The 26,088-nt window shown below is 33.1% G+C and overlaps 1 protein-coding gene and 1 pseudogene across 2 annotated transcripts in view; one reads left to right on the top strand and one right to left on the bottom strand.

Moving 5' to 3' along the window:
* The window catches only part of Sin1 (SAPK-interacting protein 1), a 48,668-nt gene extending 38,402 nt beyond the window's left edge, over positions 1–10,266 (bottom strand). The window contains exons 1-3 of the mRNA XM_076487509.1: positions 10,213–10,266; positions 9,851–9,960; positions 7,742–7,790 (exon numbers count right to left, since the gene is read on the bottom strand). The gene's annotated coding sequence lies outside the window, so the exon portion shown is untranslated. The remainder of the gene's footprint in view (positions 1–7,741; positions 7,791–9,850; positions 9,961–10,212) is intronic.
* A 190-nt stretch (positions 10,267–10,456) lies between these two features.
* The window catches only part of LOC143243827 (pre-B-cell leukemia transcription factor 1-like), a 178,875-nt pseudogene continuing 163,243 nt past the window's right edge, over positions 10,457–26,088 (top strand). Inside the window, exons 1-2 of the transcript XR_013024780.1 lie at positions 10,457–10,935; positions 11,125–11,198. The product of XR_013024780.1 is annotated as a pre-B-cell leukemia transcription factor 1-like (transcript). The remainder of the gene's footprint in view (positions 10,936–11,124; positions 11,199–26,088) is intronic.

Below are 26,088 nucleotides of genomic sequence, written 5' to 3'. Positions count from 1 at the left end.
GCCTAACTAATGATAACCCTCACAGTTAAAAATCTCTATTCAGTGTGGTCTAACTAATAACAACCTTTACAGTTAAAGTCTCTATTCAGTGTGACCTAACTAAGGACAACCTTTACAGTTAAAATCTCTATTCAGTGTGACCTAACTAATGACAACCTTTACAGTTAAAATCTCTATTCAGTGTGACCTAACTAATGACAACCTTTACAGTTAAAATCTCTATTCAGTGTGACCTAACTAATGACAACCTTTACAGTTAAAATCTCTATTCAGTGTGACCTAACTAATGACAACCTTTACAGTTAAAATCTCTATTCAGTGTGACCTAACTAATGACAACCTTTACAGTTAAAATCTCTATTCAGTGTGACCTAACTAATGACAACCTTTACAGTTAAAATCTCTATTCAGTGTGACCTAACTAATGACAACCTTTACAGTTAAAATCTCTATTCAGTGTGACCTAACTAATGACAACCTTTACAGTTAAAGTCTCTATTCAGTGTGACCTAACTAATGGCAAACTTTACAGTTAAAGTCTCTATTCAGTGTGGTCTAACTAATGACAACTTTTACAGTTAAAATCTCTATTCAGTGTGGTCTAACTAATTACAACCTTTACAGTTAAAATCTCTATTCAGTGTGGTCTAACTAATGACAACCTTTACAGTTAAAATCTCTATTCAGTGTGATCTAACTAATGACAACTTTTACAGTTAAAATCTCTATTCAGTGTGGTCTAACTAATGACAACCTTTACAGTTAAAATCTCTATTCAGTGTGGTCTAACTAATGACAACCTTTACAGTTAAAATCTCTATTCAGTGTGATCTAACTAATGACAACCTTTACAGTTAAAATCTCTATTCAGTGTGGTCTAACTAATGACAACCTTTACAGTTACAGTCTCTATTCAGTGTGGTCTAACTAATGACAACCTTTACAGTTAAAATCTCTATTCAGTGTGGTCTAACTAATGACAACCTTTACAGTTAAAATCTCTATTCAGTGTGGTCTAACTAATGACAACCTTTACAGTTAAAATCTCTATTCAGTGTGATCTAACTAATGATAATCTTGACAGTTAAAATCTCTATTCAGTGTGGTCTAACTAATGACAACCTTTACAGTTAAAATCTCTATTCAGTGTGGCCTAACTAATGATAACCCTCACAGTTAAAAATCTCTATTCAGTGTGGTCTAACTAATAACAACCTTTACAGTTAAAGTCTCTATTCAGTGTGACCTAACTAAGGACAACCTTTACAGTTAAAATATCTATGCAGTGTGACCTAACTAAGGACAACCTTTACAGTTAAAATCTCTATTCAGTGTGATCTAACTAATGACAACCTTTACAGCTAAAATCTCTATTCAGTGTGACCTAACTAATGACAACCTTTACAGTTAAAATCTCTATTCAGTGTGGTCTAACTAATGACAACCTTTACAGTTAAAATATCTATGCAGTGTGACCTAACTAAGGACAACCTTTACAGTTAAAATATCTATGCAGTGTGACCTAACTAAGGACAACCTTTACAGTTAAAATCTCTATTCAGTGTGATCTAACTAATATACAACTTTTACAGTTAAAATCTCTATTCAGTGTGGTCTAACTAATGACAACCTTTACAGTTAAAATCTCTATTCAGTGTGGTCTAACTAATGACAACCTTTACAGTTAAAATCTCTATTCAGTGTGATCTAACTAATGATAATCTTGACAGTTAAAATCTCTATTCAGTGTGGTCTAACTAATGATAATCTTGACAGTTAAAGTCTCTATTCAGTGTGGTCTAACTAATGACAACCTTTACAGTTAAAATCTCTATTCAGTGTGGTCTAACTAATGACAACCTTTACAGTTAAAATCTCTATTCAGTGTGACCTAACTAATGACAACCTTTACAGTTAAAATCTCTATTCAGTGTGACCTAACTAATGACAACCTTTACAGTTAAAATCTCTATTCAGTGTGACCTAACTAATGACAACCTTTACAGTTAAAATCTCTATTCAGTGTGGCCTAACTAATGATAACCCTCACAGTTAAAAATCTCTATTCAGTGTGGTCTAACTAATAACAACCTTTACAGTTAAAGTCTCTATTCAGTGTGACCTAACTAAGGACAACCTTTACAGTTAAAATATCTATGCAGTGTGACCTAACTAAGGACAACCTTTACAGTTAAAATCTCTATTTAGTGTGACCTAACTAATGACAACCTTTACAGTTAAAATCTCTATTCAGTGTGATCTAACTAATGACAACCTTTACAGTTAAAATCTCTATTCAGTGTGACCTAACTAATGACAACCTTTACAGTTAAAATCTCTATTCAGTGTGGTCTAACTAATGACAACCTTTACAGTTAAAATATCTATGCAGTGTGACCTAACTAAGGACAACCTTTACAGTTAAAATATCTATGCAGTGTGACCTAACTAAGGACAACCTTTACAGTTAAAATCTCTATTCAGTGTGATCTAACTAATGACAACCTTTACAGTTAAAATCTCTATTCAGTGTGACCTAACTAATGACAACCTTTACAGTTAAAATCTCTATTCAGTGTGACCTAACTAATGACAACCTTTACAGTTAAAGTATCTATTCAATGTGACCTAACTAATGACAACCTTTACAGTTAAAGTCTCTATTCAATGTGACCTAACTAATGACAACCTTTACAGTTAAAGTCTCTATTCAGTGTGGTCTAACTAAAGACAACTTTTACAGTTAAGGTCTATGTTTAACTTTTCTAAATGGATGTCCATGATAATTGGCAGAGTCTTCTCTCCCTTGTGGAACTGAAAACAGTGTTTAACTGTAACCTTTTATGAAAGATAATTTTATTGAGTTTATAAAGCTACAAAGAACAACATATTAAAACAGTGGGTATCTTATTAAATAAACAAACAATAGAAACTATGAACCTCACTCTTGTTCTGCAATTTTTGGAAACCAGTAAGACAAAGAAATTTAAAAATTAAAGTTCAAATCAGATTTCTTTATTTCAAAGGATTAATCCTGACATGTTTTAGTACTTTTACAAGATGAAAGAAAAGAATTGTTAATTTAAAAAGCATTTTTTTACCTCATCAGAGAATTTCAGAGGCATTACATAACATTTCAAATGTTGTCAACTAAGTAATTAGGAAACAAAAACATATTTTGATATTTACAGTAGTTCAAGGATACAATCAATCAGTCAAAAGTCATGTTTAATTTTTCAAAGTCAGAAATAGTCACTCAAGGTAACAAATATTCACTTGTCTTGGCTCTAAAGTCAGCATTCTGTAGTATCAGTGACCACATTTATGAATTAGAAAGAAAAACATTATCTGCTCACATGACCTATATGAATTATATAATTTCAAGGTGAAACTTACAAACTTAAGTGGTAGAACCTATTTATTGGTATATCTTGTATTTTCCACAATTTTTTTCTTTATCTTTAAGTGAAAATCTAGTATGTTTTATATTTGTATCACTCATTTTGTTTTCTACCATTCAATAACCACACATGTATTACAAGTTACAAACTTATAAATTTGACTTCAGATAATGATATCAAGACCAAGCTAAGGAACTTGTGACTTTTTACATTTAAGAGTTCTACTGGATTATTAGTATTAGAGAAAAATGAACAGTTTTATTCAGTGGTTCCAAATTTAGAGTAGAGAGAAATGCTCAAACACAAAAACCTCAAACACAATAAATATACACTACACATTGTAAAAACATAGGACAAGTAGGACTATCTTTATGTAATCACCAGGAAAAACCTCAAACACAATAAATATACACTACACATTGTAAAAACATAGGACAAGTAGAACTATCTTTATGTAATCACCAGGAAAAACCTCAAGCACAATAAATATACACTACACATTGTAAAAACATAGGACAAGTAGGACTATCTTTATGTAATCATCAGGATAAACCTCAAACACAATAAATATACACTACACATTGTAAAAACATAGGACAAGTAGAACTATCTTTATGTAATCATCAGGATAAACCTCAAACACAATAAATATACACTACACATTGTAAAAACATAGGACAAGTAGAACTATCTTTATGTAATCATCAGGAAAAACCTCAAACACAATAAATATACACTACACATTGTAAAAACATAGGACAAGTAGAACTATCTTTATGTAATCACCAGGAAAAACCTCAAACACAATAAATATACACTACACATTGTAAAAACATAGGACAAGTAGAACTATCTTTATGTAATCACCAGGAAAAACCTCAAACACAATAAATATACACAAGACATTGTAAAAACATAGGACAAGTAGAACTATCTTTATGTAATCACCAGGAAAAACCTCAAACACAATAAATATACACTACACATTGTAAAACATGGGACAAGTAGAACTATCTTTATGTAATCACCAGAAAAACCTCAAACACAATAAATATACACAAGACATTGTAAAACATAGGACAAGTAGGACTATCTTTATGTAATCACCAGGAAAAACCTCAAACACAATAAATATACACTACACATTGTAAAACATAGGACAAGTAGAACTATCTTTATGTAATCACCAGGAAAAACCTCAAACACAATAAATATACACAAGACATTGTAAAAACATAGGGCAAGTAGAACTATCTTTATGTAATCACCAGGAAAAACCTCAAACACAATAAATATACACTACACATTGTAAAAACATAGGACAAGTAGAACTATCTTTATGTAATCACCAGAAAAAACCTCAAACACAATAAATATACACAAGACATTGTAAAAACATAGGACAAGTAGAACTATCTTTATGTAATCACCAGAAAAAACCTCAAACACAATAAATATACACAAGACATTGTAAAAACATAGGACAAGTAGAACTATCTTTATGTAATCACCAGGAAAAACCTCAAACACAATAAATATACACTACACATTGTAAAAACATAGGACAAGTAGGACTATCTTTATGTAATCACCAGAAAAAACCTCAAACACAATAAATATACACAAGACATTGTAAAAACATAGGACAAGTAGGACTATCTTTATGTAATCACCAGGAAAAACCTCAAACACAATAAATATACACAAGACATTGTAAAAACATAGGACAAGTAGAACTATCTTTATGTAATCACCAGGAAAAACCTCAAACACAATAAATATACACTACACATTGTAAAAACATAGGACAAGTAGGACTATCTTTATGTGATCATCAAGTTAAAAAACCTCAAACACAATAAATATACACGAGACATTGTAAAAACATAGGACAAGTAGAACTATCTTTATGTGATCATCAAGTTAAAAAACCTCAAACACAATAAATATACACGAGACATTGTAAAAACATAGGACAAGTAGAACTATCTTTATGTGATCATCAAGTTAAAAAACCTCAAACACAATAAATATACACGAGACATTGTAAAAACATAGGACAAGTAGGACTATCTTTATGTGATCATCAAGTTAAAAAACCTCAAACACAATAAATATACACGAGACATTGTAAAAACATAGGACAAGTAGGACTATCTTTATGTGATCATCAAGTTAAAAACCTCAAACACAATAAATATACACGAGACATTGTAAAAACATAGGACAAGTAGAACTATCTTTATGTGATCATCAAGTTAAAAAACCTCAAACACAATAAATATACACGAGACATTGTAAAAACATAGGACAAGTAGGACTATCTTTATGTGATCATCAAGTTGAAAAACCTCAAACACAATAAATATACACTACATATTGTACAAATATCACAGTAGAATTTTATTGTTAACAGTTTTAAGTGTTTTTTTAGTGAGCTCCTAACACTGAAAGTGAATGTTAACAGAATATGGAAGTTAGCTAAAAATAAGTAATAATTGGTGATTATTTACATTTTGATTGGCATACTTAAATTGTGTTGTAGTTAAATATTGAATGATGTCAGTCAGTAAGGTGAACTGATAAGAAAATGAAAAGTTAAGCATATATTTAAGATTTTGTTTAAGGGAATATATATATATTACACACAAAAATCATCATTTTTAAATTAAAAACAACAACAAATTTACAAAACAAACCCAGTGGGTAGAATTGTGTTTAGGTGTAACCTCCCCACCTCATACAAAGAAAACTCCTGTGTATCTATATTTTTCCTAACACTTCTTGTACAATATCAAATTTTTATATATTACACAAGATTCCAAACTAACAATGTCTCACAATGACACCTTCCTCATATATCCCTGTCTGATATAACAGACTGATAGAATGTTTTTGTCTAATCATATACAAGTTACATTTTAAAATGAAATATTATATACACTGTTATATCCATAGGTAACTAAATCCCTTAACATAAAAATAGGAGGACAAATCCTGAAGTGAAAAGAAGGCAGCAGACACAAACGTCTTAAGAATGATGAAAATGGAAAGGGTTAAAATTGTAAGATCTTGCATAGAAACATTCATTGAAAACATCATGCTCCTTGAACTACTTGATAGTGTAGAGGAAAATAAAAGCCCTGTGGGATACTTGTCCAATCATGCTCCAAACTGATCTCCAAGAAGATTCGTATTCAGACCTAAGCAGAATTTCATTAAAAGCCACGTGAGAAGTTAAAAGAAACAATATTGTGATGCAGTTGGAAATATGTGAAAGTAGTAAACAAAGACCACGTAAAAACCTAAATCACTTATTGACATGAACAAGCCCTCATGAGAGGTGCTAGACATGAACAAACAGTAGTGGGAGGTGTCAGATGTGAACAAGCCCTCGGGTACTAGATGTGAACAAGCCCTCGTGAGAGGTACTAGACGTGAACGAGCCCTCGTCAGAAAAACTAGACATGAACAAGCACTTATCAGAGGTACTAGACATCATACACTTCATAAATCTTTATCCACGTTAAGATTTTAAACTAACTCACAAAAGTGGGAGGTGATAAGTTAGTGAATAAGTAAATGAGATATCAATAATCCATTCCGTGTATCAAGTGAAAAAGAAATTTGTCTGGTTCTAAGCACATCTACACAAGAGGGAAGAAGCATTTCTTTCTAGTGCCTGGTACACTCAGTAAGACTGTCAAAGGTCTTTGGGTAAGAAAATTCCTACACATGCAATCCTTCCCATGATTTTAATACCTTTAAAAAATGTATAAGGGTAGAGAAACTGTCCAAATTATTCATATAACTAATAAGCAAGTATGCCCATCAGTTGAACTCTTTGGATGTTAGAAAATATCCACATTTCAAAGAATTTAAAACTGCAGTTCTTCGGTGGAATAAGATACGTAATCAGTTACGAAAATCTTTTTCAATCATCATATTTAGAAAAACGTGACACAAAGTGGTTGCACAAGTAGTTCCACAGTCCAACAGTAATTACAAAACTTTATTTCTATCTAAAATAAAGATGCAAAGTTAGTTTGTAGTAGGTTTATGGCCTGAAATATAAGCAATGTAATATTGAAACAAAGTTAGGTCGTAATAGGTTTATAGCCTGAAATATAACCAATGTAATATAGAAGCAAAGGTTGTAGTAGGTTTATAGCCTGAAATATAACCAATGTAATATAGAAACAAAGGTTGCAGTAGGTTTATAGCCTGAAATATAAGTAATTTAACATAGAAATTTATGTTGTAATAGGTTTATAGCCTGAAATATATGCAATTTAACATAAAAACAAAGGTTGTAATAGGTTTATAGCAGTCAAGCAGACCTTCAATGTTGGTCCACTAACTTCTGCAGTCTTATACAAGTCTTATTCCCTGAATAGAAAATTTAAAAGTCAGTCACCTAGAATATTATTACAAGAACTGATACTGTATTTCAAATACTGGTGATAAAATATTTATAATTCCAATTTTATTTACAACACAGTGAAGTTAGCTGTAAATTTAAATCCTCCTAAATTTCAGTTTACAATTTTTTACACTAAATCCTGAAAATTTATCAAACATTTAATAACAGAAATATGCTACATTTTTCTCTACAAATATCATATTTTCTATACACACTTATAGAATACTGTTTACTAGAAGGTACAAAGCATTAAAAACATATATACATACATATATATGAATACCAAATACGTCATGAGCTAACACTTAAGCAAAACTTTTCCTTTCCAATGCATTGCCATTGTAATCCAATATAAGAATACAAGTTACACAACTAGGTTATTTGCTTTATTAGCCATATTTTGCTTTAATAACCAGTGCTCAAAACTTGTGTTTAAAAGTCTATTAATATAAAAAAATGTTTCCATTTACTATGAAAGACTTCCTAAAATGACAATTAAGTTATAGTTATTAGTTGACAGTTATTACTACCATTGTACTTAAAGAAATTGTACACAGAATAGTAAAAATGTTTCTGTGTCCATGCTTACAGCTTTTCTGAAATGTTATTTTGAAACCCTCAACTATTCATATTTTTGTCTAAAATCCTTACCATAATTCCCCAGTTTTATATAGTATGAACATATATTATAGAAACATAACAATCTCCATAAGAGTAAATAATAATATACAACTTTTCAAACATTACAACCAGTAACCAATATTAGAGAGACAATAAACATTATGAAGTCTACATCTCAACTTGGCCTCAAACAAAAACACAATGTTAGAATTATACATTTATGTAATACACAATTTGTATAGTTTTTTTTTAGTTTAATTTAATGAAAACCCTTACAGATAGGTGTGTAGTCGAGACTGATTACACTAAGCCTAATAACAATGTCCTAGTGGTGATTTGAAAGGTGAAACAATTCAACATTAGAGTTAAATCTTTTTCTTTGTCACTTCACTTGTTTTTAACCAACTAGAACCATATGTAGTCACAAATATTGGTAAAAAAGTGGCTAAAAAGAACAATTACTTAATTCAAGTTGTACTTTAGCTGAACCTTTATGGTTCTTTTAGCACTTAACACCTAGTGTTAGAATTTGTATTCTATGAACTTAAGTGTTTAGTAATATATTTTGCAAATACATTACCAATAACATAACACAACATTTTTCCCATTAAAATGTACCATCAGGGTACTCGATATGTTTTATTGTTGATTACTCAAAACAAGTTAGAAAATAGATTTAAAATTTGAACAAGTCTTGAAGTAATCTTGTATATATAGAAAACATAATTGAATAATCATATTTTACAGTGATGGGTTTTATATGCAATTGATGAATTACCAAGTTAAACTACCCAATCTGATTTACAAATATGAATCCTTTGATGTTGTGACTCACTGATGATTAATTTACTATAATTTTAAGTTCCCACAAAACAGTTCACATACAGATTGTTGACACTAGTGATTGATACTGTTCATGGTTTAAAAATAAAAGATAAAAAACTGTCGTTTTCTTAAGTTATATATGATTACTGTTTCATTACACAGTACATTATTAGCAGTACTATTGCTAATATGGGATATATGTGAAACAACAAGCAAGCAGCTTTTGCAAGGAATTTATATCAACAGTTGACTTTCTGATTTTATCAAAGTTCAACTTCAAACTTGAAGAAAACATGTTGGAGTAAAATTAACCTAAGTAATTTTACTAATACTTAGTAACAGATGTCACTTGCAATTTGTAACGTTATTACCTGAAAGTGAAATTATTAATGTTTTTAACTTTAATAAAAAGGTAAGTTCCTAATCCAATATCAGCCTATCAGTATTACCGTAAGCACTTAAAATTACATTAACTTAAATGAAAGTATCTTACAGTACTGTAAATTATAACCATTAGACAGAAATATATATGACCGATTTACAACATTACTATTACTTACATACTCTAGATGAAACTCACCTGTTTAAAAGAAAAACGAATGAGAGTGGGAAATAAATATCCATACAAACTGAAGCCATATTGGTCAAGCTACAGCTAAAGCGTGAAATTGCATTTCCAACCAAACTAATCTAAAAGAAAAAAATAATATTTTAAATAAGTAACAAATAATAACTTCACTTATTAACTTTTTACTATTAATTATTTAAAATTTCTTATTTATGAAATATTTACATGAAAAAAAGTATCTGTACAAAGTCAAGAACAAAGAAAATCTGAGAATTAACTAATAGCAATATCACTACGTCATTTGGCACTTATTATCTTTTATTTTCAATCTTTATATTTTTTCAGCCTATTATTTTATTTTAACAAGAAATTACTTAATTTCAATTTTCCTTAATTAAAGATGCGTGTCCCATTTTAAAAAAGTAGCGCATGCTCAGATTAGTAAAACGGAAGTTCCGCTTGTTAGTATAAACGAAAGAGGCGGAGATACACTATAGGCTTTACTGTAGTATGAACTTTGATTGACAGCCGTCCAAGGGTGAAATGTGACTCAGTTGCTTAACTATGATTGGACAATCGTTTTCTCTGACGTAGCCCTTATTACAGAATACCCTCATCTTTTATGGCGAAGTGGTTTGACTGGCATTATTGTTCAACCCTCCTGGAAGCTTCTTGCTGTCTGTCAAAAATATTTCAATCAAAACACTCAATTACAGTTGGTTTACTATAGAGTGTGTGCTACTCGTAGTTTTATGGATGATCGTGCGCGTGTGCTGTGGTGAGGCGTTAGGGCTGGAGAGACAGTGTGGCCTTTGCTAGACGGACAGCCACACCGTTGTGTATATTTGGCGAGGGTGGTGTTGAAGCATGGGTGATCAACAAAGAATGATGCATCCAGTTTCTCAGCATCCTTCGGTCAGCATGGCGGGTCATGTAGTTTCTCAGCACGGTTATGGCATGCCACAACAACCACATGGCGTGGATCCTACAAATCAACAGCATGCCCCAGACCAAGAAGGAATAAAAAATGACATTTCAGAAATTCTTCAACAGATAATGAACATAACGGATCAAAGTCTCGATGAAGCCCAAGCCAGGTAGGTTTATATTGACGGAGTTTTTCTCGATAGAGTGAACATAATAACCGTATCCCTTAGGTTTACGTTGGTCTTGCATAGTTAAGCTTGTGGCTAAGCCTACTTTACCGTGTAACGTAAATCTTATGGTATATTACTAACTAGTATTTAGTGGCCGAAGTGAAGATAAATGTTTTCTTTTTCTTCTAGAAAACACACACTAAACTGCCATCGAATGAAACCTGCCCTCTTCAGTGTTCTCTGTGAGATCAAAGAGAAAACAGGTAAGGAGATTTATTAGAGCTAGGATTAAAAACTGAAACTGTTTATAGTATGAATACTGCCATCGTATAAGGTCCTTAAAACTAATTAAAATATTCATTTATTATGCGTAGGCATCAGTTGGTTGATTTGTGACGAATTTATACGTTTGTTCTGACGAGAAAATGTAACTTTCAATATTTCATTTGCAGAAAAGTTAGCACGTGAAACGTGTCACCACGAAAATGCTTTTGTTGACGTTGGTATTTTCGTAGTGTCAACAGTAAAGAATTCCCGCCAGGCTATTGTTGACTGAAAAGAAGTTTAATTTGTTTTATATTTTTAACAAAATAAGCAAGGAAGATAAGTGAGTATTAAAATTAAACAAATGGAAATGAATAGAGTACTTAACTTCGTCAAACAACTACAGTTTTGTTGTTTTCGCATGGCAAACTATAATAACAGCGAGAATAAATAATAATTCCAGGACGGTCAGAAACAATTTTTTTTTACTTTTATGTGCGAACTGTTAATTAAATATATTTCACGTGCTTTTAACCAAATGGGATTTATACCAAACTTTTCATTTACAAAATTTCGAAATAGTTTGTTTACGAATTATGTATTATCAATCTTCAAGCTGTAAAAGTTAGCCGTATTTTTCTGTCTTTGAAACCTCCATGCCTTTCGTTGTAACTTCAGTAATAAAATTATATTATATAACCATATACTTTGTGGAATAAATTCTTTCTTCTGTAAGATTTTGATTTCGAGTTTGAACGTTTTGGAGTATTGTGACGGCGTATTAGTCGGTCACTTCTGTACTTGTGTAAAAATATTCTGCATATAGTTGTTTTTACCAATGAAGAAAAGTCCACTTATAGAGAGCGCAAGTTTTTATGTGATTTACTAAATCTTTCGCGCCATTTACTTACAGTCGGGAAGAGAAAGAAATATTGGTAAAAATCATGCTCTACTATTAATTTGTTAATTTCGAATGCAATATAATAATAAGTACTAAATAACTAGTTCAGTAGTGTTAACAACTTTTAGTGGTTGGACATGATATAAAGGAAGCTATTCGATAGCGATTTTATAAAGGATGGCCAATGAAAAAATTGTATATTCATAGCGCCAAATTTTCGGAAGAAAACGCACGAGGAGTCTCGAGACATCTACGTGTACTCTTTCAAGGAGATGGCAGAATTTCTTTCATGGCTTTTTTTTTTTTTTTGGAGGGGACTTTCTTTAGTGCCTTTTTATTCAAAGGTTATTTGGATGTATGGTACAAGTATTTTTTACTTAGCCTTTGTCGCAAGTAGTTTTCTTTATATTATTAGCGTTTTCTGCTATGCCTCTTTTTCAAAACAGCACACAATCTGGGTAGACCGTCATGTCCAAGTTCGTATTTACTAAAACAACAACCAAGCTAGTAAAATAGTTTGTTAATTTCTTTTAAATTGTATATTTTGTAACGTGATAAAAAAAATTGTTAGAAGGATATAGAGACGAACTTCTTTTCTTATGGTCGGTTTTATTTTGCTAAGTTATTCACAAATGTTTTGATACATCTATAATTATTGACATTGCGATGCCTTTATAATTTATTTTATAATAGAACTTTATGTTGATACATGATTATTTCTAGCTTCGTTCAGTGCCTCAATGTTTGTTGTTTGTTTATTAGCGTAAGATAAACCCAACATTATTGAAACTTTGTATTCTAATGAAAGTTTAGCGACAATAAATTATATTTTTCCGAACAAAGAAGTAAACCGCTTCCATTTCGGTGACTGTGAACTAGGCCAGAATGATAATTTGGTAACTGAACAAGATATACGTGTAAGTAATATTTTATAATGAAAAAACGGGTTATTTCAATATCACTTTTTATTATTCAGCGTTGATGATTTGTTTCATTGATTTGTGATCAAAACATTTTAAAAGTCTTAACGTGCTGAGACGAATTGTTTGGTGTTCGTTTGTCAGGTTGGTGAATGTGCGTGTGTAGTCCATTTCTCTTCTTCTACAAATCAAAACTACAAAAAATCGTAGAAACTCACTAGTCTTCTATCTGTTTTACTGTGTTTACATGGGAGCAACAGATTACAGATTATACAACTATATAACACTCACGACTGCGCAGAGCGTTCGTTATACAGTGATTTGAAAGGTTTTATTTAGTAACCATTCTATTTAAGGGTTCAGTTGAATGACCTATTTTGAGAAAAATTACTTTCAGAAGATATGTGATATATCCAACTATAGCTTGATTTTTATTATATCTTCTCTGTGCTGACATCAGTTTGGTTCCGAACACCCCTAAGAAAAATAAAGTAGATCTTTATAGACATCTGGTAGAGATGTCTTTGTTACAAGCACAGAACTACATAAAAGGTTATCTATGATCAGATTACTGTGGGTATCAAAACGCGAATTTAGACTTACTGCTGAACAAATGTAACTGGTAGGGTCGACCACGCCTAAATATTATATATGAGTAAATCTTTTTTTAAAGATAAAATTATTTTAGAAACTTACATTGTTGTATTTAAAAGCTTCCGCTAGGATGTAACAATACAAATAATACTCAATATTATTAAAATATTTACAATATTAGTTATTAATAAAAGAGTAAAAATTCAACCAAAGGAATTAAACATATAGGCTTAAACTGTGTGATAAAAATCACATTTAAATACAGAAGTTTTTTTAAACATATAGGTCTAAACTGTGTGATAAAATCACATTTAAATACAGAAGTTTTTTTAAACATATAGGCCTAAACTGTGTGATAAAAATAACATTTAAATACTAAAGCTTTTATTTTTTTTTACATACTTTTTAATTTGGTCATTTTGAATTCATACTTAGTATGTGACAGAACACTTCTTATTCAACATATAGGCGGCTATTTCCGGATAAACGCTCTGTTCGCAAGTGTATTAACACTAACAAATTTATTCATATTTCGTGTATTTGGAAGCTTGGATCCCGGGAACAGACAGCTGGTGTTTTGTGTAAAATAACGAATTACTTCGTTTTATCTTCAAACATAAGCTTTATTAATGTTTTTAGTTACGATGCTTAAAGTAATTTGTGTATTCTTGACTTTCACATATACACGAATATTATTTTATATTTTAAAGCTCTTAATGTGACTTTAACACAAGTTTCCTAACTTTGTGGCCGAACCATATATATATATATATATATATATAGTTATTCACTAAATTCTGACTGTTACAATTTCTTTTCTATTTAACATTGATTTGTTCACTGTTTATAATGTAGAAGTAGATTTTTAATTTTGTGATTTACTTATAGTTAGGCTAACTTAATCTTTAAAACTTACTCAGGCACGGCATGGCTGGGTGGTTAAGGTGCTCAACTCGTAATGTGAGGGTCGCAGGTTCGAATCCCCCTAGCACCAACCATGCTCGCCCTTTTAGCCGTGGGGGCGTAATAATGTGACGATCAATCCTATTATTCATTGGTAAAAGAGTAGTCCAAGAGTTGGCGGTGGGTTGTGATGTCTAGCTGCCTTCCCTCTAGTCTTATACTGCTAAATTAGGGACCGTTAATGTAGATAGCCCTCGTGTAGCTTTGCGTGAAATTCAAAAACAAACAAACCTAGTCGTTAAAACACTTTTCAAAATAAGTTCAGACCCCTGCTAGCGCAGCGGTACATCTACGGATTTACAATTCTAAAAGTAGGGGTTCGATTTCCCTCGGTGAGCTCAGCAGATAGCCACTGTGGTTTTGCTATAAGAAAACACACACACACACAAACACAAGTTCGTTCAGTAACATGATAAACATGAAGTTATTGGTAAACATAAACATGACTCTTCTAACAAGATAACCTCATTTCTCTAACAGAGCTCGATAACATAATTTATTTATTATTTTTCACACGGTATATACTCTTGGTGACTTCTAACGAAAGTCAAGTATAGCATATACGTTGCTTTACTGAAGTCAGTCCGTTGGTTGGTCAGAGTTTATGAAAATAATAAATTTAGTTTTAAAAGTATTGTTTGCCACAGTATCGCAAAATATGATCACTATACATTACAGTCAAGCTACAAGATCAAACTAGCTCACTTTAATATTCCTATTATGGGTTTTTTTTAGTATGGGAGTGTTATTACTATTCAAGTGCTGGAAGTGTGAGCATGTTTTTCAAGATTTGATCGTTTTCAATTTGACTCCGTTAACTAAGTTGACGTGGAAACGCTGAGAATTGTGGACTGGCCAATGTTTTAACCTTAAACTGAATCTTTGGATTATATTCAATCAGCTCTACCTTGGTTTATGTCAAGCAGCAGCTCGTCATTTCTTAATTTTGTTACTTTAAACCACTTGTAAGGAAAACCGTTTTAAGTTGGTTTAAACAAGGCCTATTGGGTGATTCATATGTAGCTAATAAACATACGCTTTTTGATGCACCAGACTACAGATTAGGCCAAATTTTAACAGAAGATTATTCATCGATAATCCACTGTGCACTATCATATCTAATACTGAAAGATGCATTGGTTTTAACTTTACGTTTTGGCAAAACTTTAGTATACTAGAGTCATCAGTAGCTTGGAAAGCTATCTATATAAATAAGAACAAATAATTTATCCACTAATTGATGAAGCCATTTTATTACATCGGTCTAACAAGGAATATAAAACAAAATTAAAATTTATTATTTCATCAGTTATCACCTCCAATACGGTCGACATTTTCGGCCGTAATTCTAGTAATATGTCACGATGTTGGGCGAACTTACGAGTTTTAAGTCAGTTACAAATCCATATGCTAAGCCAACAACGGAAAGCAGTCATCCTAATAGAAGTATGTTTATATATGTATAACAGATAAATACAGAATCATAATAACAGTAAATATATTAAATATTTTAACCAATACTATTAGCATTAAAGAGAGAGTGTAGTATAATTTAGAAGACATAAAATAAATTGTTTATTTCATAAATTATCGCATAGAGTGAGAAATAAGAGCTGCTTTGATAAACGAAACCTGATTACAAACAGAACAAGAGAACTTATGAACTTCTATTATTAAAACGTAATCCGAGGGTCGTGTGTTCGAATCCCCGTCACACCAAACATGCTCGCCCTTTCAGCCGTGAGTACGTCATAAAGTGACGGTCAATCCCACTATTCGTTGATAGAAGAGTAGCTCAAGAGTTGGCGGTGAGTGGTGATGACTAGCTGCCTTCCCTCTAGTCTTACACTGTTAAATTAAGGACGGCTAGCGCAGATAGCCCTCGTGTAGATTTGCGTGAAATTAAAAACAAACTTATTTTTAAATTTTCTCTACAATCCAGGGTTCGATTCCATGCAGTTAATAAAGTGCTGATAGCCCACTGTGCAGCTTTGGGCTACAACAAACAAAGTACCATAATCTTTCTAGTGTGCACGTTCAGATGTATACCGAGTTTCTCATGTTCGTACACAAAAATAGGGAGATATTTCTGACTCTTTCTTTCCGTTAGGTGGTAACTTGGTACTATCATCAGTAGGATACGATAAGCCGAGATAACTTGCGTTTTGACTAACTGGATGACAGTTTGTTTAGTTAAGCAGTGATAAAACTCAGTTTAAGAGGTTACCAGGATATCAAATATCACACATCCAGACAGTTGAATTGTATCTTAATTTTATCAGTGTATTGACTTTGCGAAATCAGTAGCATGTTATTGGCCAATAGGAAGAGAAAAAAAAATGCAGTGACGTTTCAGTGCTTTCTATGACAAGTGACTATAATTTATAACGCCGCCAAGTGGGAAGAAAGTGGTAAAGAATTTATGAAAAAATTTGTATCGCCGATAACAAATAATGTATCCAATTAAAAATGACGTCAGCATTATTCTGAGTTATTTTTACTATTTTGTAGGCTAAATTATACTTACCATTTAATTGCTTGTACTAAAGTTGTTAGGGATAAGGTACTATTTATTATAAGTACGTAATTAAGTGGTTTTGCTAGTAATATCCGCTTTCTATTTCGAATATTAGGTTAGTGATTCTAGCACTGTTTTCTTGATACGGTTAATGTACCATATGTTTCTGTTTGTTGTTTGATGGGATAAATAATCCGTGACATGTATTTTGTTGACTGTGCATTATTTATTTAAATGAACTAGTGTTATGTGAGGTAGGGTACTGTACGGTGTTGTGTAGGGTGTGGCGCTGTACGTTGTTTTACGTATGATACGTAAGGTGTGGTTCCGATCTTTGTTTTTAAGATACTTTGACTAAATGTATTCAGAGCTGTAAAATACTGTACCACAACATTATTTTGTTGTAACAATGAATAGATTCACCGATAACTGTTTTAAAGTATACCCATTCGATAGTGAAATATCCTAGTTGCAAGTTAAATCATTTTGTTTAGTTTGGTGTATCTAGGAACAACATCACGTCGTCATGTGAACCTTCATGTACCGGCTTCGTGTAATTCAACTCATAACTGAAACTCAACTTACGCATACCCGGACGCATGATTGTGGTCACGGTTGTTTCTCCTGTCTCTGAGCTAGGCTAGTTAACTGTAGTAATGCTACATTTTTTTTTTTTTTTGCTCTTTATGTCCGTCTGTACATTATGGGCAGGTGTCTTAAAGAAGCCGTTGTCCAATACTGGGATGTTTGTCTCAGTTTACTGTGTTCGGTATTTCTTTCATGTTTTTAATTGTGGTGTTAGTATCACCGAAAAGAGACCTGGTTGTAAATAGTTTGGTATTTCGTAGATTAGGCCTAAAAATGGAGATTAGAACAGTTTGGAAGTATCGATTTCACAGAGCTAATCGTATTATTTTGTCTTGTAACAAAATACAAGTCCACATCTCGCCAGATCCCACAAAGGAGTAGCCATGCCTTGTGGCTGGACAGTGGACACAGAGGTGGATTGGAAAGAGGGGATGGCAAGAAACGACTGTGTTCGTATCCGGTTTCAGGCATGAGTACCTCGCAGGGGCACGGGGTACAAGGTCCTCCGTCGGTGGTCTGGCCTGGAATTTATGGGGTGGCCGCTGAGTTGTGTAGGGGGAAAAATAAAGGGTGTTACGTCAGCTAATGAAAAAATTTTACCTTTACAGATGGATGTATGGTATAAAAATCTTATCGTTGTAAGTGACAGCAAGAACAAACACAGCACTATTTAATCAGGATTTATCAAATACTGGACGTTACACTTTTGTATATGTACATTGATACTATATCTAAAATAATGTTACTTCTATCATTATACTGTGAAAGAATTCCCCATTGTTCTCTGTCAACAAGATTTGATTATTTGTTATTAATCACAAAGCTACACAGTGAACTGTCTGTACTCTGATCATCGCGGGTATCGAAATCCGATTTTAAGCCCTAAAACACGTTGTTGAACCACCATATGGCACCGTTTGCACAAAAATGTATAAATTATAAACAGCAAAGTATAGATTTCTCGTGTTGTTTGATCGATGTAAAAGTGAATCGTTTGTTGTTCCACACACATTTTTGGGGAAATGTTTATGTATTTATTTTTCTATATTTAAAAATAAAATGTGGATGAAAAACAATATTTGATTATGAGTATCTTGGTTGTATATGTGGTTGCATCATTTATTCCAGAACACTGAAGTTGAAAGGTCATTACTAAGTTTACTCTCTTGTTCGAGGTCGAAGTTATACGGTGAGATTGACCCAGTTTTTATTTATAAACAACAATCTAGCTGTTAAAGCATGTGTTATAATCCTCGCGTATTCTTTTCTTGTAACTTAAAGCGTTATCTAACTAGTTCTTGTGTTGTTGTTGTTTCAATATCTGGTAGCTTTGTAAACGCAGGTTTATTAAATAATTATATGTATAATCACTCTCCATAATAAATAACCGCTGACTAATTTTTAAAAGATTTTGATTCGAACGCCTTTGAACTTTATATTTTCTATCAACTTTATATTTTCTATCAGTACTGAAGATTGGTAATAAACTCAATATTCGAGTATTTCTGTGAGTAGTTAAAGAAGTGTTATCTTAATGATGGATATCTGTAAGGTGAACTTTCCAAGTAAACCTCGCGTGCTTTGTTTGTTTGTGTAACACTGTGGCCGGCTAAAGTATAGGACTTTTATAAAATGGGGAAGGTAGCTAATCAGTAGCACCTACCGCCAGTTCTTGGGCTACTCTTATCTGACCGACTAGTGTGGTTTAACCGTTGTAAAACATCCACCACTACAAAACGTAGTGTATTTGTTCTGTTATCGGGACGTGAAGCACTCACTAGGCCACGCCTGTACCTACTTATGATACGATTTACAAGTAACGACAAAATGTGTGTATGTTTGTACATTTGTGAATACACAAACCTTTCAGTATTTACAAAATTATCATAAATATTTTGTCTTAATTATCTTTGTAACTGCTTAATGTTACCATTGGTTTGGTTACTGTAACTTCTTAACAAAATGTGTTTAACCATTATTAAACAAATAACGTTTCTGTTTTGTTTTGATTCCTAGTGAATCAATGATAAATTTACGGACATAACGTAAATGTTGAGATCCAGGGCTTGAGACAAAGTTTCATTAAAAAACAAAAGCGGGTGTGTTTCTAACAAAACTGTTTCTTAAATTTTTAATATCAGGATGTTATGCTAAATTTAGTATGCAGTTACAATTCCATCAGGCCTCTGGGTTGTAACCCTAATTGAATTATATTCTTCCCGTAACAAGAATTCAGTAATGAGTAACGACCCCAGCCTTTATTTTTCAGTTTGGTGTGTTATAAACATCTTTCCGAAATCAATTAATTCGGTACACAATTTTAATGATATGTGGTGTAACGTGCAGAATAATACGTTTCTTCTAATAGTCTACATAAAATATAAGGCTTAACTAAGCCTAACGCGCACGGTAAAGTGGAACTTTTGGTTTTTGCTTCTGGGCTTGTTTTCATTATACATTTAAGCCTAACCAGTGGAGTATGTTTTTAACGTGTCAAAACAAAGCTATTAGTGCATGGGTAAAATGAAATATAATCCATTTCTTTATTTAGCCGTGAATTTGTAGTGTTTCTTTCAAGGCTTCGTTCAAAGTTTAGACTTTACAAAACCAACCAACGTCAAGTTAAACTTTAACCTGTTGACTTACAAGTATTTCAGCTGCTACAATACAACTCTAATGCTTCTTCATTTTGTAACTTGTTTCATGACGCCATTTTGGATCGAAAGTGAAACAATTTGTAAGTAGGTCGAATGAATGTATGGTGCTGACATCTAGCGTTGAAGTTAGGTGTTATTGAGAACGAATTAACTCGTTCGTGGCACTGTGTTACCGATCGGGTTGGACGAGTTATCTCGTCTACGGCACTGAACAGGTTAATATAATTCGCTTTTTTACGTAAATTATGATAAATATATGACCAACTCCAAGAGTCAGTACTTTTTCATTTGAATATCGTATTATAAATTTATTGTTTGAAAAATAAACTATTTATTACATTACTGTATTTTCACCTGATCTTGATTTACATGGTCGACACAAAAGAAATAACATGCTTTTCAATCACATTCTGTGGCTGTGATGTACAATGTTTTGTATTTACTTTTCATCAAATCCTAAACCATAAACGTCTCTAAAATTGTATTTATTAATTACGTCACTTACAGTATTCCTCTCTCGTTGGGAACTCTGTCCATTGTCTAAACTCCAAACCTGTCATTAGAACGAGTTCTGTTTTGCCTTCGTCATGAATTGGTTTTATCTTTAATAAAAGGCCTACATGTGAGGCGATAAAATAATTTTTAAAGGAATGTATTTTGTGCAAGAAGAAACAAAATCACAAAATCTTTAAATCAAGAGGAACTAGAAAATAGGGTAAAATTTAGAAATTTAGTTTGGAGTTAATAACATAGATGGCGCTTCACAGAACACATATGGATGACGTATGAAAAAGGTTATAGTGTTGTGAGTGAATATAGATATATATGTTTAAGTTTATGTACAGACTTTACGTACTTATTATCATGTAATTCATATTAACCATTCTGATTAAGGTGATATGACTATGACGAATCAGTCACCAATCATATGTTATACATCATTTAAAAAAAATATCTTACATCGATCGATCACCTTGGAACAACAATGCTTGTATTAAATGCTGAGGATAGAGGGCGCAATACTGATATAATGCCTAACAGTTTTAAAATTTTTTTGTTTGTGTTGAATTTCGCGCAAAGCTACACGAGGGCTATCTGCGCTAGCCATCCCTAATTTAGCAGTGTAAGACTAGAGGGAAGGCAGCTAGTCATCACCACCCACCGCCAACTCTTGCGCTACTCTTTTACCAACGAATAGTGGGATTGACCGTCACATTATACACCCCCACGGCTGGGAGGGCGAGCATGTTTAGCGCGACGCGGGCGCGAACCCGCGACCCTCGGATTACGAGTCGCACGCCTTACGCGCTTGGCCATGCCAGGCCAAAACGTTCATTCCCATGCAGGGAATTGAACCCGGGCTTCTGAAAGAGCGAGCATATTTGGTATGACGGGGATTCGAACCTGTGACCCTCAGACTCGTGTGCCCTAATCACCTGGTCATGTCGACGAAACTGATGGGTGATGATTATAAACATAATAATAATAATAAATAGTAATATTTCCTAAACGTATTGCATTCAACAGTTTTCAATATTTGCATTATATTTTCGAAAAGTAATCGATTATGTTGTAATGAACTATGTGTACGTTAACTACAGGTTTGACTATGTTAAAGAAAACATTATCTAACCTTGTAAATTACAAAATATCAACTGAATTTTTGAAACTAATTTTACAAAAAATAGAAGTGTGAGACAGATACAAGTATCATCTAATATTAGATACATATTGGTTTAGTGGCTGTCAAAGTAACAGGTTTCTTGTGTCTAAGATAACAAGTTAACCCAACTTTTGGATACAGTGTTTTAGTTGCACTTCTTGGTATTTATGGCCAGGTGGTTAGGACGCTTGACTCACAACTTGAAGGTCGCGGTTTTGAGTACCCGCTCCAGCAAACATGCGTGCCTTAATAGTAGTGTGAACGTTATAATGTTACAGTGAATCCTACTATTCGTTGGTAAAAGAGTATCCCAATAATTGGCATTGAGTAGTGATGACTAGCTGCCTACCTCTCTAGTCTTACATTACTAAATTAGGGACAGTTAGCGCATATAGTCCTCGTATAGCTTTGCGCAAACTTCAAACAAACCAAACCAAATCCCGTAGTCTTACACTACTGAATTAGGAAAAGCTAGCGCGTATAGTCCTCTTGTAGCTTTGCGCGAAATTGAAAAACTAACTCCACCCCATAGGAACCCTTGATATCCAGAAATATAGAATAAAAATAAATATTTCGAAAACCCAAGTAATACTATTCAGCAGATTAAATAAACTGAAAAAAGATCCAGCTAAGTTATACATGAACGGATCACTTTTACAGACTGCTACTTCTGCTAAATTTTTAGGATTAATTTTTGATACGAAATAAACGTGGATACAACATACAAACAATATCCTGACTAGAATCTGGAAAAGAGCAAATTATGCAAGTAAAAATCAGCAAAACATACATTAGACCTATAATAGAATACGCATGTCCAGCCTGGATAAACATAACACAAAAACAATCACACAAACTACAAAAAATACACAATTCAATCTTAACTTCAGCCTATAAAGTACCACGTAGCACTTCATCCTCATTCATGTACAAGTATGCAAACATAGACACAATATCTGAAAGACTTGTATAATGCACTAAATTATTTTAATAAAAAGTGGCATAAAAATGATTTAATGTGTGATCTTAACAGATACTACATACATGATGAACATAGCCCCAAGTACCTCTCTCCTATAAATCAAGCTGGTTACCATGTACTAGACATTTAGAACTAGTTTTATTTTATTTATTTTTTGTTTTATTTTTTTTCTTTTCCTTTCTTTTTATTTCATTTTATTTTTTATTATTATTATTTTAATTTTTCGATAAATATATATGGAAAAAGAAGAAAAAATACGAATAAAAAGTGGGAAAAAATAATAATAAATTGATAAAGGAAAAAAAAAGGGCAAATCAAGACCATACATGGATACTGCCCTGAAAAGGGCTGGAGTACTGTGGGTTATTCTAGCCCAAAAGCACTACAACTACAACAAATTTTTACTAGTAGCCGACATGAAAGCTAGGGATGGAGGAAGAGGTCTTGTGCACCTGACCCTCCTATTTATTTATAAATTAAACATACCCAAATACCCACACAGAAGAAGCGAACCCTTGATATAGAACAGACTTTGGGAGCTGGACGAGTCCAAATCCACTTTTTCTCCTATAACTCTTCCTCTTTTCATTGTCCGTTCCCGTTTTATCTGAATGTAATCGCTAACATAAACGTAAATAGTTCCTAAATATCGTCACTTATTCTGTTATATAAAAGTCTGCCCAGAAAGTAATTCCATGGACCAGATCAGACATTGCATTGTGTGTGTGTGACACCACATCATTATGACGTCAAACTAGATAAGATTCCAATAGTTAAAGTTCTTCTATATGTATATGGTAGTAGTCATTTACCGTTAGTACGTTTAGTTCTCATATGTAAATAAGATGTCTTCAGAATAATATATAAACCCAACTCATCTACAGAGGGCCTCTCTTGGCAGGAACTTTCCCCCCAAACTTTCCTTTTCTTTCTTCACATTTCTGCATATTATGTGGTTTTTCCTGACACATGATTCCAGCCAATGTGCTTGGCAGGAGCGCTGTAGAACTCACAACGAAGACCTAACCCACTTCTGTCGAGAGTATACAAGGTCTTTCTGATGTGATTTTCGTGTTGACTTTAGCTCCTCAGTGCGAGGTCTCGATTATTGTTCGATTTCTAACTCTCAGAACACGATCTTGTTTCTATAGCACTCGCTGCCGTTTATATTCACGTATTATATCATACTGAATAATTCCATGTTTTTGCCTGGTATAAAGAATTACCAAACGATGTTGGTGAGATCAGTTATTTTCCATCAAAGATACATAAGGATACCAGAAATAAATATTTGCAATATTTGTTTTGTTTGAATCGTTTGTAGCCTGAAAGTAACTTAGGGTTAAAGGGGACTAATATGTATATATCTCTCGGACTTTGTGTTGATTAGATTCCAAAGTTTCGGAATGTTTGATGCCGGAACATATATTCGAAGCACACAAAGCTAACGTTATATTACGCATGCGCCAGTAGAAGTGATAAACTGAAGTTTTATCGTTAGATCAGATTTGTCATTGAATTTAGATATATCGATTCCATAGAATCACACATTTATATCATTATATTCTTGAAGAGGAAATGGTTCACTAGAGTGTAAGAATTTCAAAGTGTCAATTTCACCTAAACTGATTAATTTTAGGACTTGCACTGAGTAAGGCTTCTCTTTATTAGACAGGTTGATTTAAGTTGGCCACTGTTAAACTTTTGTTCAGCTTGATATAGACCCAAGTCTATTTGTACAGGTTGACTTATGTTGGCCACTGTTGAACCCCTGTTCAGCTTGACATAGACCCAAGTTTGTTTGTACAGGTTGACTTATGTTGGCCACTGTTGAACCCCTGTTCAGCTTGACATAGACCCAAGTTTGTTTGTACAGGTTGACTTATGTTGGCCACTGTTGAACCCCTGTTCAGCTTGACATAGACCCAAGTTTATTTGTACAGGTTGACTTATGTTGGCCACTGTTGAACCCCTGTTCAGCTTGACATAGACCCAAGTTTATTTGTACAGGTTGACTTATGTTGGCCACTGTTGAACCCCTGTTCAGCTTGACATAGACCCAAGTTTATTTGTACAGGTTGACTTATGTTGGCCACTGTTGAACCCCTGTTCAGCTTGACATAGACCCAAGTTTATTTGTACAGGTTGACTTATGTTGGCCACTGTTGAACCCTGTTCAGCTTGACATAGACCCAAGTTTATTTATACAGGTTGACTTATGTTGGCCACTGTTGAACCCCTGTTCAGCTTGACATAGACCCAAGTTTATTTGTACAGGTTGACTTATGTTGGCCACTGTTGAACCCTGTTCAGCTTGACATAGACCCAAGTTTATTTGTACAGGTTGACTTATGTTGGCCACTGTTGAACCCTGTTCAGCTTGACATAGACCAAGTTTATTTGTACAGGTTGACTTATGTTGGCCACTGTTGAACCCTGTTCAGCTTGACATAGACCCAAGTTTGTTTGTACAGGTTGACTTAAGTTGGCCACTGTTGAACCCTTGTTCAGCTTGACATAGACCCAAATTTGTTTGTACAGGTTGACATAAGTTGGCCACTGTTGAACCCTTGTTCAGCTTGACATAGACCCAGATTTGTTTGTACAGGTTGACATAAGTTGATCATTGTTGAACTTGTGTTCAGCTTGACTTGGTTCAGTGTTTATATGTTTGTCTGTAGAACTAAACTAGTTCACTGTTGTTGAATCCGTTTTTGTTTGTCATGTTCTAGTGTGTGTACATTCGAATGGGATTATTGTTTCACATGATCGCCTGCTATAGAGAATTTAATAACAGGGTATGTCTAACGAAAGCTCAGATTTGAACAGTCTTAAGCTGTTGTTACATTAACGGACGCATAAATTTCTTCATCCATTCTTAAAACAGTTGATTTAGAATATTATATTCGTCTCTCACATGTCGTGCTGATTCTGATAGCCAAGTTGTTAATATAATTACAAATAAGAAATGGTTTGCGAAACATTTGTTTCAAGTAATATGACAAATCAGGCGATAATTGATATTTGCAAGACGAAGAGGGGGGTCTTGAAACCCCAGAAACAGCTTAATACACATTTCTTATCTTAAATCGTAAACCTTATT

Source organism: Tachypleus tridentatus, chromosome 2 (assembly GCF_004210375.1).
Source record: "Tachypleus tridentatus isolate NWPU-2018 chromosome 2, ASM421037v1, whole genome shotgun sequence".
In the NCBI taxonomy this organism is placed as follows: Eukaryota; Metazoa; Arthropoda; class Merostomata; order Xiphosura; family Limulidae; genus Tachypleus; species Tachypleus tridentatus.
Note: the sequence above shows the minus strand (reverse complement) of the source record. Positions and strands in the feature narration are given on the sequence as shown.